Source organism: Scyliorhinus torazame, chromosome 20, assembly GCF_047496885.1.
Source record: "Scyliorhinus torazame isolate Kashiwa2021f chromosome 20, sScyTor2.1, whole genome shotgun sequence".
Classification (NCBI taxonomy): Eukaryota; Metazoa; Chordata; class Chondrichthyes; order Carcharhiniformes; family Scyliorhinidae; genus Scyliorhinus; species Scyliorhinus torazame.
In genome coordinates, this window is record NC_092726.1 from 111,198,036 (window position 1) to 111,213,802 (window position 15,767).

Consider the following 15,767-nt stretch of genomic DNA (forward strand, 5'->3'; position numbering starts at 1 on the left):
GTCACATTGAGATCCAAAAAGACGAGGTGTTGGGTGTCTTAAAAAATATTAAGGTAGATAAGTCCCCAGGGCCTGATGAGATCTCCCCCAGAATACTGAAGGAAGCTGGAGAGGAAATTGCTGAGGCCTTGACAGAAATCTTTGGATCCTCACTGTCTTCAGGATATGTCCCGGAGACTGGAGAATAGCCAATGTTGTTCCTCTGTTTAAGAAGGGTAGCAAGGATAATCCAGGGAACTACAGGCCGGTGAGCCTTACTTCAGTGGTAGGGAAATTACTGGAGAGAATTCTTCGATACAGGATCTACTCACATTTGGAAGCAAATGGACGTATTAGTGAGAGGCAGTATGGTTTTGTGAAGGGGAGGTCGTGTCTCACTAACTTGATAGAGTTTTTCGAGGAGGTCATAAAGATGATTGATGCAGGTAGGGCAGTGGATGTTGTCTATCTGGACTTCAGTGAGGCCTTTGATAAGGTCCCTCATGGTAGACTAGTACAAAAGGTGAAGACACACGTGGTCAGGGGTGAGCTGGCAAGGTGGATATAGAACTGGCTAGTTCATAGGAGGCAGAGAGTAGCAATGGAAGGAAGCTTTTCTAATTGGAGGGCGGTGACCAGTGGTGTTCCACAAGGGTCAGTGCTGGGACCTTTGCTGTTTGTAGTCTATATAAATGATTTGGAGGAAAATGTAACTGGTCTGATTAGTAAGTTTGCAGACGACACAAAGGTTGGTGGAATTGCGGATAGCGATGCAGACTGTCAGAGGATATAGCAGGATTTAGATTGTTTGGAGACTTGGGCGGAGAGATGGCAGATGGAGATTAATCCAGACAAATGTGAGGTTATGCATTTTGGAAGGTCAAATGCAGGTAGGGAATATACAGTGAATGGTAGAACCCTCAAGAGTATTGAAAGTCAGAGAGATCTAGGAGTACAGGTCCACAGGTCAATGAACGGGGCAACACAGGTGGAGAAGGTAGTCAAGAAGGCATACGGCATGCTTGCCTTCATTGGCCGGTGCATTGAGTATAAGAATTGGCAAGTCATGTTACAACTGTATAGAACCTTAGTTCGGCAACACTTGGAGTATAGTGTTCAATTCTGGTCGCCACACGACCAGAAGGATGTCGAGGCTTTAGAGAGGGTGCAGAAGAGATTTAACAGAATGTTGCCTGGTATGGAGGGCATTAGCTATGAGGAGCGGTTGAATAAACTCGGTTTGTTCTCACTGGAACGAAGGAGGTTGAGGGGCGACCTGATAGAGGTCTACAAAATTATGAGGGGCATAGACAGAGTGGATAGTCAGAGGCTTTTCCCCGGGGTAGAGGGGTCAATTACTAGGGCGTATAGGTTTAAGGTGAGAGGGGCAAGGTTTAGAGTAGATGTACGAGGCAAGTTTTTTTACACAGAGGGTAGTGGGTGCCTGGAACTCGCTACCGGAGGAGGTGGTGGAAGCAGGGACGATAGTGACATTTAAGGGGCATCTTGACAAATACATGAATAGGATGGGAATAGAAGGATACGGACCCAGGAAGTGCAGGAGATTGTAGTTTAGTCGGGCAGCATGGTCGGCACGGGCTTGGAGGGCCGAAAGGCCTGTTCCTGTGCTGTACATTTTTGTTCTTGTTCTTTGTCAGTTTTGACTTAATTTTGTATTCACTAGGAATTTGAGTTATTTCTTTCATATTGTCCTGATCAAAAATTTTAACCAATCGAGAGTATATCTTGTCCACTTGAGCAGCTGCTTGCTTCTGCTTGGGTCCGAACAGAACTAGTGATTCAGCTTCTCTTTCAAACGCAAATTTACACAATGCTGTCAGAATCCCGATCGGATCTCTACTCGGCAGGGCTCTAGGCACCCTTACAAAGAATGATATGTCACCCTCCTGATCAATCACTTTCTCCCAAGATTTCCTCTGCTTCTTTAATTCTCCCCACTTTTGTTCCATTGCTCCATCTCTCTCGCCCGCATTCCAGGGCAAGAGGATTACACTAATTGCCATTTTTCGGATTTTTAAACTATATTTAGTTATATCTGCGACTGGCGGTCCCTTTCAGTCACGATCTGAAATTAAGGGATACGTACCCGTTGTGGGCAGTTATCTCAAATGTACCTAAGGCACTATCCTCCTGTGTTCGTTAAGGGTCGATTTATCGGTCCGCAAAGTTTCTAGGCGTCCCTATCGCTCCAGGTTCTATCCTCACAATCTGCCTGACTCCAAGGAGGATTTATTTCTGGCCTACTTCTACCAGTTGGATGCAGGGCACTCGGTACGAGTTACCAAGCCGTCCTGCAGACGTTTACTCAGGGTTCGTATCTTCTAGTCTACTAACACTCGCACCCAACTGAGTTTTCTGTCCCAAGATCCTACAGAATCCTTCGAAGTCAATCACCCATGACTTATCAAACTCAACTCGGCCGGTATAGTTTGCTCGCCGAGGAACTACTAATCTTCCAGGCGGCCCCGCTCAACCAGAAACTTCTAATATTCTAGCCTCGCCTCGCCGAGAGACTTCCAATATTCTAGGCGGCCCCGCTCAACTAGAAACTTCCAATATTCTAGCCTCCCCTCGCCTAGAAACTTCGAATATTCTAGGCGGTCCAACCTAGAAACTTCGAATATTCTAGGCCTCCACGCCGGGTGCCATGGAGTAATTTAGAATGACCCGCTGGGCCCTGAAGCTCCACAAACTTTCAACTTTCAAAATCAACCAGGTTTGGGCGCCATGTAGTGTTTACCTCACCACTATTAGAATTCCCTCTGTACCAAAAAAGGGGTCAATTTATTCTGGGGATTCTCACTCCCCGACTCTTACGCAGACTTTGGCGAGTGCTATTCGGTTCAAACTAGCGTTTCACGTTATTCATAAATTCATAGATTCATAGAATTTACAGTGCAGAAGGAGGCCATTCGGCCCATCGAGTCTGCACCGGCTCTTGGAAAGAGCAACCTACCCAAGTTCCACACCTCCACCCTATCGCCATAACCCAGCAACCACACCCAACACTATGTGCAATTCTGGACACTAAGGGCAATTTATCATGGCCAATCCACCTAACCTGCACATCTTTGGACTGTGGGAGGAAACCGGAGCACCCGGAGGAAACCCACGCACACACGGGGAGGATGTGCAGACTCCACACAGACAGTGACCCAAGCCGGAATCGAACCTGGGACCCTGGAGCTGTGAAACAATTGTGCTATCCACAATGCTACCGTGCTACCCTGGTTATCCCACGGTATAACCCGTATCTTCGTAGAAGGACTTTATTTACTTACCACTTAGTAACTTACACACGGGTCCAGCTTGCTAAGTGAAGTAAAGTAAATTTTTTAAAGAAAAATGTGTGAGGGGTGTGGGGTGGTGGGTGGGGTGAGGGGTGGGGGTGCAGGAGGTTTGGGTGTGGTGGGGGGGGAGTGGGGGTGTGTGGTGTGTGGGGGGTGGGGGTGTGTGTGTGGGGGGGGTATTTCTTAGACAGGTTGGGGACGGTTTTCACTAATATGCCAGGTGATGGGAACCCATGCAAGGAGACAGAGAACAAAGGCGCAAGGGCAAAAGCAGATGGTAGAAAATGAATAAGAAAAGTGATAGGTGGAGAAATAGAGGCCAAAATTCAAACAGGGCAGTGGAGAAAAATATTGGGAGCAAGAAAAACATTGTGACAATGACCAACTTTAAGGCTCTGTGCCTTAATGCACGGAGCATTTGCAATAAAGTGGATGAACAATCGTGCAGATCGATATAAATGCGCATGATATTATTGGGACTACGGAGATATGGCTGCAGGGTGGACACGGATGGGAACTGAATGTTCCAAGGTTCTCAGAATTTAGGAAGAACAGGTATAAAAGAAAAGGACCTGGCGTGGCACTGCTGGTTTAAGAGGAAATTACCACAATAGTGAGAAAGGATATAGCTCTGACAATGTGGAATCTGTATGAGCTGAGAAATACCAAGGGACAAAAAACATTAGTGGGTGTCACATATAGTTGATTCGGAGACTAGTGTGCTGAATCAGAATAAAGGGAACTATGAGGATATGAGCCGTGAGTCGGCCTTGATGGATTGGGGAGAGTTACGTTAAAGGATGACAGTGGATAGACAATGGCAAACATTCAAGAAACGCCTGGAGGAACGACAGCAACTGTTCATTCCTGTCTGGCACAAAAGGAAAGGGGGTAAGAGGGCCAATCCATGGCTTACAAAGGAAATTAGAAATAGCATACGATACAAGGAAGAAGCATACAGATCGGCCAAGAAAAATAATAGGGCTGAGGATGGGGAGCAGTTTAGAATTCAGCAAAGTAGGACGAAGGGATTGATGAAGAAGGGAAAGTACAATAGGAAAGGAAGCTAGAAGAGACCATAAAGACTGACGCTTAAGGTTTCGACAGATATGTGAAGAGAAAGAGATTGGTAAAATGAAATGTAGGCCCACTACAGACAGAAACAGGGCGATGCATAATAAGGGACAAAGAAATGGCTGAGCAATTGAATACATAATTTGGTCCTATATTCCCAAATGAGGACACCAATCAGATCCCAGAAATGTTGGAGAATGAAAGGTTTAGGATGAGGAACAACTGAGGGAGATCAACATTAGTAGAGAAATGGTGCTGGGAAAACTGATGGAATTGAATGCGGATAAATCCCCAGGGCCTGAGAATCTGCATCCCGGAGTGCTTAAAGAGGTGGCTGTGGAAACAGTGGATCATTGGTGGTCATCTTCCGGTATTCTATAAACTCTGGAACTGTCCTGCAGATTGGAGGGTAGCTCACGTCTCTCCGATATTCAAAAAGCGGAGGTAGAGAGAAAGCAGGGAATTATAGACCAGTCAGCCTAACAAGGGGCGTGGGGAAAATGCTTGAAACCATTATCAAGGACTTAATAGCGGAATATTTAGAAAACAGTGTCAGGATCAGCGAGACTCAGCATGGAGTTATGAAGGGAAAGTCATGCTTGATAAATCTGTTGTAATTTTTGAAGAGGTAACCAGTACAGTTAACAAGGGAAAGCAAGTCGATGTGGTATATTTGGACATTCAGAAGGTGTTTGACAATGTCCCGCATAAGAGATTATTGTGCAAAATTAAAGCGCATGGGATTGGAGGAAATGTATTGAGGTAGATAGAAAACTGATTGCCAGAGATGAAACAAAGAGTAGGGATTGATAGGTCCTTTTCAAGTTGGCTGACAGTAACCAGTGGGGCACCACAGGGATCGGTGCTGGGACCATAGCTATTTACAATCTATATTAATGATTTGGATGAGGGAACAAAATGTAACACCTCAAAGTTTGCAGAGGATACCAAATTAGGTGGGAGGGAGAATTGTGACGAGGATGCAGGGATCCTACAGCAAGATCTGGAGGTTGGGCGAGTGGCCAACCTAATGGCAGATGCAGTATAATTTGGATAAGTGTGAGGTTATTCATTTTGGAAGTATAAACAGAAAGGCACATTACTACCTGAATGGTTGGGAGAGGGGAGTGTGCAGTGGGACCTGGGTGTTCCTGCGTAGCATTCGCTGAAGGCAAGGATGCAGGTGCAGCAGGCGTTAAAGAAGGCTAATGGTGGGCAACATGGTGGCGCAGTGGTAGCACTGCAGTCTCACGGCGCCGAGGTCCCAGGTTCGATCTCGGCTCTGGGTCACTGTCCGTGTGGAGTTTGCACATTCTCCCCGTGTTTGCGTGGATTTCGCCCCCACAACCCAAAGATGTGCAAGGTAGGTGGATTGAACACACCAAATTGTCCCTTAACTGGAAAAATGAATTGGGTACTCTAAATGTTTTTCAAAAAGAAGGCTAATGGTATGTTGGCCTTCATTGCGAGAGGTTTCCATTATTGAAGCAGGGATGTGTTGCAATTGTACAGGGCTTTGTTGAGGCTACACTTGGAGTACTGTATACAGTTTTGGTCTCCTTCTCTGAGGAATGATGTTTTTGCTCTCCAGGGAATGCAGCGAAGGTTTTTCAGATTAATTTCAGGGATGGCGGGATTGTCATGTGAGGAGAGTTTGACTAAGTTGGGATTCTTCTCGCTGGATTTCAGAAGAATGAGGGGGGATCTCATAGAGACTGATAAAATCTCACAGGACTACACAGGGGAGATGCAGCGAAGATGTTACCAGGTGGGTGTGTCCAGAACCAAGGGTCACAGTCTGAGGATTCAGGGTAAACCATTTCAGACAGACATAAGGATACATTTCTTCACACAAAGAGTGGTGAGCCTGTGGAATTCATTACCACAGGCAGTAGTTGATGCTAAAATGTTGTATATATTCAAGGGCCGGCTGGATGTAGCACTTAGGGAGAATGGGAGAAAAGGCGATGGGGAGATGGAGGATTAGGCTATTGAGTTGGATGATCAGCCTGATCGTGATGAATGGCGCAGCAGGCTCTAAGGGACAAATGTTCTCTTCCTGCTCCTATCTTCTATGTATTCTATATATATCTAAACATCCCGTCTGTACCTGCACCCTGCTTCACCAAACAACATTCACTCCCTCATATTTACGTCCACCTCCAACTGCTTAAATCCTTCTGTTCCGTCTATTCCCAAGTCCATAATCCACTGTCATCCAGACACTCCCCAGCGCAATCTATCCAATCAGTCCTAGCATGGTCCTGTATAAAAACCCTCACCGTCTTGGCCTTCTGTTGTCACACCTCTTTCCCCCTGCTACCTTCACACTGCACAGCATCGTCGTCGGTTACCATCCAGACCTATCCACGCCCTCTGTCTCATATCTTCAAGTAATCTATTAGCCCCTCCAAATAATCAGCCATCCTGTCCACAAAACACTTGACCAAAGCTTTGCACTCCACCGCTCCTAATATCACTCCCCTGTCCACACCCACACTTTCACATTCTCCAGACAACAATGCCTTAATCCGTTCCCTTTCCGGCCACCAAACCTTTGAAACTCGGATATACGCAATTATAGCAACGCCGTTTCATTGCCGTCATTATCCACTTTTCCACCTCTTCTGCCACCTCCACACCTCCACTATCATTCCTCCACTCATCATGCAACATCCATCTCATTTTTTTCCCTTTACCGGACCATTTTCAAGCTCTCCAAGGAACCCGCAGCTTGGCCTACTCCCAATGACGTATCTCTACAGCAATTACTATTCGCTATTGACCACCGCCGTTCCACTTCAACATATTGTTGCCGTCCCCCAGAAGCTATTACAATGAGGGTCTACAGCGTTAACCACGTGGGAGTTCAGCCTCCCCCATTTCATCTCCATCACGTGTTCATCCTGCAGCACAATGCAACTGATGATTCTCTTCTCTGCGGCAATGTTTCAATTCCATCGCTACTACCCGTCCGGCTTCTGGCATCTCGAACAATATTCTAAACCAGCCCACATAGACTGCAGCATGTCAGTTTGAACTGCTCCTCTGAACTGCCTCATTCGCTGTTTCTTTCTGTTATTAGAATAACACCTTGACTTCAAATATAATGACCATTGTTGCAGATCGACAAAAAAAATGTTTGAAATGTAAGCATGTTCTCAGGACAATCAATACTGGGGCTGGAGTCTCTAATCGCACGGCCGTGTCCACGCCATCGTAAACGCCATCGCATTTCACGTGAAGGGGTCGCTTCCATGTCTAATTCTGGCCCCAACATGGCGCTGGAGCGGTTCGCGCCACTCCAGCTGCAGATTCCGCCGCGAACTGGGCACCGTAGGGTCCGCGCATGCGCAATTGCGCAGGCACCAACGAGGACATGCACAGTGGCGCCAGTGCCAAATAGCACACGCGCAGTGGCCTCCTTCAACGCGCCGGCCGCGATGCAACATGGCACAGGGACAGGGGCGGGCGCACAGGAAAGGAGGCCCCCAGCCACAGAGACCAACCCGCCGATGGGTGGGTTCCGATCGCGGGCCAGGCAACATCGGAAGTCCCCCCGGTCCCCCCTGGGGGCGGACCCCCCTCCCCATCAATGAACACAAGACGAGTAGTAATCGTAATTGAGGCTGTAATAGACTAAACAGAAAGCCTCCTGGCCTCTGATCCTGAATTGGGTCAGAGGAGGAGACCAGCCACCTTTATACCGAGCCCGAGGGGAGGCGGAGCCAGCCACCTTTATACCGAGCGCGAGGGGAGGCGGTGCCAGCCACCTTTATACCGAGCCCGAGGGGAGGCGGAGACCTCGGGCAGTGGTTTACCACATTACATGTAATACAGTAGCAGTTTGCCACAATACACATATTATACACGACAGTGGTTTACCACATTCACCCCCTATTAAAAAGAAGATTCCAGCGGGGGTGAACTGGACTTAAAGATTAAAAAGAAGATTCCAGCGGGGGTGAACTGGACTTAAAGATTAAGTCTGCCGGGGGCCTTGAATTTCCGCCGTGATCGCCTCAGTCCCGGCTGTGGTGTGGGCACCGGTGTCGAGACGTACACCAGGAGCGTGTTGTCCTCTTCCTCACCCAGTCGTTGAGTCGATGGAGGGGGGAGAGAGAGAGATGTACGGGCGGGGGTGGTGGTGATGGATGCCGGTGGGCCTGCGGGTGCCAGTTCTTGAGGTAGGTGGGTAGAGGTGGGGGAAGACGGTGTAGGGCCGGGGGTGGTGGTGGTGGCCGCTGGGGAACCTGCGGGTGCGAAATCCCGAAGGGAGACTGTGTCCTGTCGCCCGTCATGATGTGCCACGTAGGCATATTGTGGATTGGCCTGGAGGAGCAGGACCTTCTCGATGAGGGGATCTGAGTTATGGCTCCTCGCATGCTTCCCGAGATGGACGGGCCCTGGGATTGTCAGCCAGGACGGGAGCGAGACCCTGGAGGTGGACGTTGTGGGGAAGGCAAACATATGTTGGTGAGGGGTCTCGTTGGTGGCAGTGCACAGGAGCGACTAGATGGAGTGGAGCGCATCGGGGAGGACTTCCTGCCAGCGGGAGACGAGGAGACTTCTAGAACTTAGGGCCAGGAGGACGGCCTCTCTGACCGTCGCGTTCTCCCTCTCCACCTGCCTGTTGCCCCGGGGTTGTAGCTGGTCGCCCTGCGAGAGGCGATGCCCTGGCTGAGCAGAAACTGACGCAACTCGTCGCTCATGAAGGAGGAACCCGGATCGCTATGGATGGAGGTGGGGAATCCAAACAAGATGAAAAGACTGTGCAGGGCCTTGATGACGGTGGCAGCAGTCATGCCAGGGCACGTTATGGCAAAAGGGAAACCTGAGTACTCATCAATGACGTTGAGGAAGTACATGTTACAGTCAAGTGGAGAGGCCCTTTGAAGTCGATGCTGAGGCGCTCAAAATGGCGAGAGACCTTTTCCAGGTGCGCTCTGTCTGACCGATAGAAGTGTGGTTTGCAGTCTGCGCAGACCTGGCAGTCCCTGGTCACGGTCCTGATCTCCTCGGTGGAGTAAGGCAGATTGCGAGCCTTGATAAAGTGAAAAAAAACTGATGACCCCCGTGTGACGAAGGTCACTGTGGAAGGCCCGAAGTCGGTCTCCTTGTGCGCTGGGACATGTACCATGGGGTAGGGCATCTGGGGGCGCATTGAGCTTCCCAGGGCGATACAAGATATCCTAGTTGTAGGTGGCGAGCTCGATCCTCCACCGCAGAATCGTGTCGTTCTTGATTTTGCCCCGCTGTGTATTGTTAAACCTGAAGGCAACCGACCGTTGGTCAGTGAGGAAAGTGAATCGCCTGCCGGCCAGGTAATGCCTCCAATGTCGCAGAGCTTCTACAATGTCTTGGGCCTCCTTTTTGACGGAGGAGTGTCGAATTTCGGAGGCATGGAGGGTACGGGAGAAGAACGTCACGGGCCTGCCCGCCTGGTTGAGGGTAGCGGACAAATCAAAGTCAGACGCATCGCTCTCCACCTGGAACTGAATGGACACATCCACAGCGTGCATCGCGGCTTTGGCAATATCTGCCTTGATGCGGTTGTAGACCAGGCGGGCATCAGCCGTCAGGGGCAAAATAGTGCAAAAATAGTGGACGGGCCTTGTCCGCAGAATTGGGGGCCTATTGACCATAGTAAGAGAAAAACCCCAGGCATGTCTTCAGGGTCTTGTGGCAGTGGGGGAGGGGTAGTTCCAGGAGGGGGCGCATGCGGTCGGGGTCGGGCCCGAGGATTCCGGTTTCCACAACTTAGCCAAGGATGGCGAGGCAGGTTGTGCGGAAAACGCATTTTTCCTTATTATAGGTGAGGTTCAGGAGTTTAGCGGTGGATGATCTGAGGTCTCCAAGGGGTTTGTACTACACGTTGGAGTTATTAAGGGTCTCGGCAGACAGCAGCGACTGACGAGGAACCCCAATATGATAAATGATAAAAGTTTAAGAATTTTTGTAGCTTGATGCCACGGCGGGAAAATTATTACCAATGCAGCAAACAACATTGCATTGAAGAGCTGTAATCGTTATTAAAGAAGTAATGTAATGTAAATTGGTAGGGACTGTTATGTATGATATTGGGGATATGTGTGCCGTTCAAGGAACCTGATCAGTGAATGTTTTAATAGAGGGGGATAGTGGTAGTTTAGTGTGTTTTCTTGATTTAACTACATTGAACATCACGAATAATATTGATGTTGTTAACGCGCCATATTTAGTATGTAGTGACGATTGGTTCCAAAGCCGAGAAGGGATGTGTCGATATTGTACTTTATTTTTAGTATTGGAATTGTGAAAACAGTTACAAATATGTAAAGTTGTAACATACGGTCTATTTGTGTGGTTAGGTCATGAGTAATGTGTTAAGATAAGACTTAATTTTTTTTTAAACTGTGTATTTAACAATAGGGAGATTTTTTTGGAAAAAATGACAGTTCGATGTGGTTTTGCGAATACTGTTGGCATATTGTATTGCAAATGTTGTAAGGGAAATTATAATAGACAAAAGGGATTTGAAGGAAGTTCGTCAGAAAGATATTCTCTCATGTACACCAGAGGTTGGCAGACATACATGGTTCAGGACAATGTTAGACATTAATGTGGGAGAAGTCAGGGGTAGAAGCAGGATTGGTTGAACCTGAAAATTAATGAAGCAAGGGTTGATACATGATATCATAATTTACCATTCCGATGAGAAACGGAAAGCAATTTGGATGACAGAAAAATGAGACACTTAACAGCCAGTGATGGACAAAATACTTTTTGGTTCCTGATGGACTGAGTTGTGTGCTGTTTCTAAGGGACATGAGGAGACTTCTACGGTGCTGCTACCCCAAGGAAGTAAAATGCTTTGGAGGTAGTGGAACCCGGGTCTTGCTATTGTGTTACCTTCCTGAGCAACTGCGGCTATGGTTCACGGTAATTGGACTTGAGGAAAGAACGAAAAAAGACACTGGTCTGTGATATGGATACATTTACGAGGTGATTTCGGTGCACAATTTAAAATCACAAAACATACATACAAATGAGAAAGATCGGGGATAAATGTTAGCCAGTACAATTAGATGGGGGGCTAATTGATCAAATGATATAGTTATGTTTCAAATGTCAACACAGGGTGTTATTGAAAATATGGAAAGATGTGTCTTTGAAACATGGAAGTCTGGCAATATCTGGTCTGAGAGAAACATGAGAGGATACAGGGAAAGATCCCACAAAGGGTTAACAGCAGCTGCCAGGAGGATTGTAAAATGCAGATAGCCTTGGTCAAGCAGGCTGAGCAAACAAGACAACAGGATTTTGAATGAAGCCAAAAACAATGGCTCACACCTTCATTGAAAGTAACTAACTTAGTAAGGATCTGGAAAGGAAAGGATGAGGTTCTAGGTGTGAAAATGTGCTAATACCAGGTAAATTAAAGAAAACTGGAGACTTATCAGTCTACGAGAAACTTAATATAAAGCCAAAATTAAAGTCAAAATTGAGCTGACACAATTGGAAAATAAAACTATAAACATTACAGGAATTAAAAGTAACACCTCTTGAAATCAAAGCATTTTGAACATCACAAAGGAAACAATGTAATCAGATCTATGAGATGAAGTCATGTCAAAACGAATACTTAGTTGGATTAAAAGGTTCAGATCAAAGGTCCTTTTTACAATCAAAGAAAATAAGAGTTACTTTACAATAACATCAAAAAACTTAATTGTTAGAAAGCAAATATAAACCTTGAGACCAGGGCAGGAACTATCAGATTCAGATCCAGATCCAGATCCAGAAGCAGAACTCAGAGATAGAGAGAAGGAACAAGCAGCTAGTCACAGACAGCTCGGCCATGGGAAATGGACAGGGCAGAGCAGCCCAGCTAAAATAGCTGATACATCTAAAGAAGACCAGACTTTAAAGAAGATTGATTGTCAAGTTGGCCTGAAGGTCTCTTCAACCAACCAGAAGGATCCAGAAGCAAGGTCTTTGTACTTTTCTGTAAAGACAGTGAGTGCGTCTTTTAAAAAGAGAAAAAATACATAATAATAAAATAACTTAAAAGTTTTAACCTGAAATAGTGGTTATTCCAAAATCTGCTTTACTTACTTACCCAGGATCGATGGTACTAAGTGGTAAGTACATTAAATCTTCGGTGAAGGTATGGGTTATACCGGGGGATAACTTGAAAATATAGTTTGACCTGAATAACACCCACTGAAGCTTGCATCGGAGTCGGGGAGTGTGAATCCCTGATCACCATTTAGAATGTCGGGCCTTTTTGGTACAGGGGGACTTCTAAGAATAGTGGTGAGTTTTCAATAGCAAATGTCACTGTCGGCCCTGATCCCACAACCTCTACCGGCAGCGAGTTCCAGGCACACACTATCTTCAATGTAAACCACTTACCTCGTGCATCTCCTCTAATTGTTGTCCCTCGAACCTTTAACCTATGTCACACAGTAATTGACCCCTCTACCCTGGGAAAATGTCCCTGACTATTCACTCTGTCTATGCCCCTCATAATTTTGTAGACCTCTATCAGGTCGTCCCTCAACCTTTTTCATTCCAGTGAGAACAAACCAAGTTTATTCAATCGCTCCTCATAGCTAATGCCCTCCATACCAGGCAACATCCTGGTAAATCTCTTCTGCATCCTCGCTAAAGCCTCCACATCCTTCTGGTAGTGTGGCGACCAGAACTAAACGCTATACTGCAAATGTGTCCTAACTAAGTTTCTATACAGCTGCAACATGACTTGCCAATTTTGATACTCAAAGCCTCGGCCAATGAAGGCAAGCATGCCACATGCCTTCTTGACTACAATCTCCGCCTATGTTGTTCCTTTCAGTGATGGACCTGTACACCTAGATCTCTCTGACTGTCAATGCTCTTGAAGGTTCTACCATTCACTGTATATTGCCAACCTCCATTAGACATTCCAAAATGCATTACCTCACATGTGTCTGGATTAAACGCCATCTGCCACCTTGCCGCCCAAGTCTCCAAACGATCTAAATCCTGCTGTATCCTCTGACAGTCCTCATCGCTATCTGCAATTGCATCAACCTTTGTGTCGTCCGCAAACCTACTGATCAGACCAGTTACATTTTCCTCCAAATCATTTATATATTCTCCGACCAGCAAAGGTCCCTGCACTGCGGAACACCACTAGTCACAGCCCTCCAATCAGAAACGCATCCTTCCATTGCTACTCTCTGCCTTCTACCACCTAGCCAGTTCTGTATCCACCTTGCCAGCTCACCTCTGATCCCCTGTCACTTCACCTTTTGTACCAGTATGCCATGAGGGACCTTGTCAAAGGCAATTCTAAGGTCCATATAGACAACAACCACTGCCCTACCTTCATCAATCATCTTTGTGACCTCCTCGAAAATCTCTGCCAAGTTAGTGAGACACGACCTCCCTTCACAAAACCGTGCTGCCTCTCGCTAACATTAACACTTCCTTCCAAATGGGAGTAGATCCTGCTTGGAAGAAATCTCTCCAGTAACTTTCCTACCTCTGACGTAAGGCTCAACGGCCTGTAGTTCCCTGGATTATCCGTGATACCCTTCTTAAACAAAGGAACAACATTGGCTATTTTCCAGTCCTCCGGGACATCACCTGATGACAGTGAGGATCAATAGAATTCTGTCAAAGCCTCCGAAATTTCCTCTCTAGCCTCCTTCAGTAATCTGGCCTAGACCCCATCAGGTCCTGGGGACTTATCTACGTTAATATTTTTCAAGCCGCCCAACACCTCGTCTTTTTGGATCTCAATGTGACCCAGGCTATCTCCATACCCTTGTCCAGACTCAACATCCACCAATTCCTTCTATTTGATGATAACTGATGTAAAGTGATCATTTAGTACCTCGCCCATTTCCTCTGGCTCCACACATAGATTTCCTCCCCTCTCCTTCAGTGGGACAACCCTTTCCCTGGCTACTCTTTAGCTTTTTATGAACGTGCAAAAAGCCTTCGGAATTTCCTTAATCCTATTTACCAATGACTTTTCGTGACCCCTTTTAGTTCTCCTGACTCCTTGCTTAAGTTCCTTCCTACTTTCCTTATATTCCACGCAGGCTTCGTCTGTTCCCAGCCTTTTAGCTCTGACAAATGCCTCCTTTTTCTTTTTGACGAGGCCTACAATATCTGTCGTTAGCCAAGGGTCTCGAAATTTGCCGTATTTATCCTTCTTCCTCACAGGAACATGCCGGTTCTGAATTCCTTTCAACTGACATTTGAAAGCCACCCACATGCCAGATGTTGATTTACCCTCAAACATCCGCCCCCAATGTATGTTCTTCATTTCACACTGGGCTAAATCGCTGACTTTGAAAGCAGACCAAGGTAGGCCAGCAGCACGGTTAAATTCCCGTAACAGCCTCCCCGAAGAGGCGCCGGAATGTGGTGACTAAGGGGCTTTTCACAGTAACTTCATTTGAAGCCTACTTGTGACAATAAGTGGTTTTCATTTTCAAGATTGTTATAATTAGCCTTCCCCCAATTTAGAACATTCACTCTAGGACCACTCTTATCCTTGTTCACCAACACATTAAAACATAATGAATTGTGATCACTGTCCCCGAAATGCTCCCCTACTGAAACCTTTGCCACCTGGCCGGGTTCATTCCCTAATATCATGTCCAGTGCAGCCCCTTCCGTAGTTGCACTATCTAAATATTGTTTTATGAAGCCCTCCTGGATGCCCGTTAAAAACTCTGTTCCCTCCAAGCCCCTGGCACTAAGTGAGTCCCATTCAATATTGGGTAAGTTAAAGTCTTCAATCACCACAACCCTGTTGCTTCAAATACTTTCCAAAATATGTCTACCTATCTGCTCCTCTATCTGCCGCTCACTGTTGGGAGGCCTGTAGTAAACCCCCAACTAATGACTGCACCCTTCTTATTCCTGATTTCTAACCATCTCGCCTCGCTGCCCTCTGAGGTGTCCTCCCGCAGTACAGCTGTGCTACCCTCCCTAACCAGTAGCGCAACTCCTCCGCCACTTTTACATCACCCTCCATCCCGTCTGAATCATCTAAAGCCTGGAATGTTAGCTGACAATCCCGTCCTTCCCTCAACCAGGTCTCTTTAATGACAACAACATCATCGTCCCAAGTACTAATCCAATCTTTATGTTCATCTGCCTACCTGTTATACTTCTTGCATTACGTCAGATGCACTTCAGGCCACCAGACCCGCTGTTCTCAGCAACATCTCCCCGCCTGCTCTTCCTCAGAGCCATACTGGCACTATTCCCTAATTCTCACTCCATGTTTGCACCTTCTGACCTATTGCTCCGGTACCCACTCACCCCTGCCATACTAGTTTAAACCCTCCCGTGTGACACTAGCAAACCTCACGGCCAGGATATTTTTGCATCTCCCGTTTAGATGCAACCCGTCAT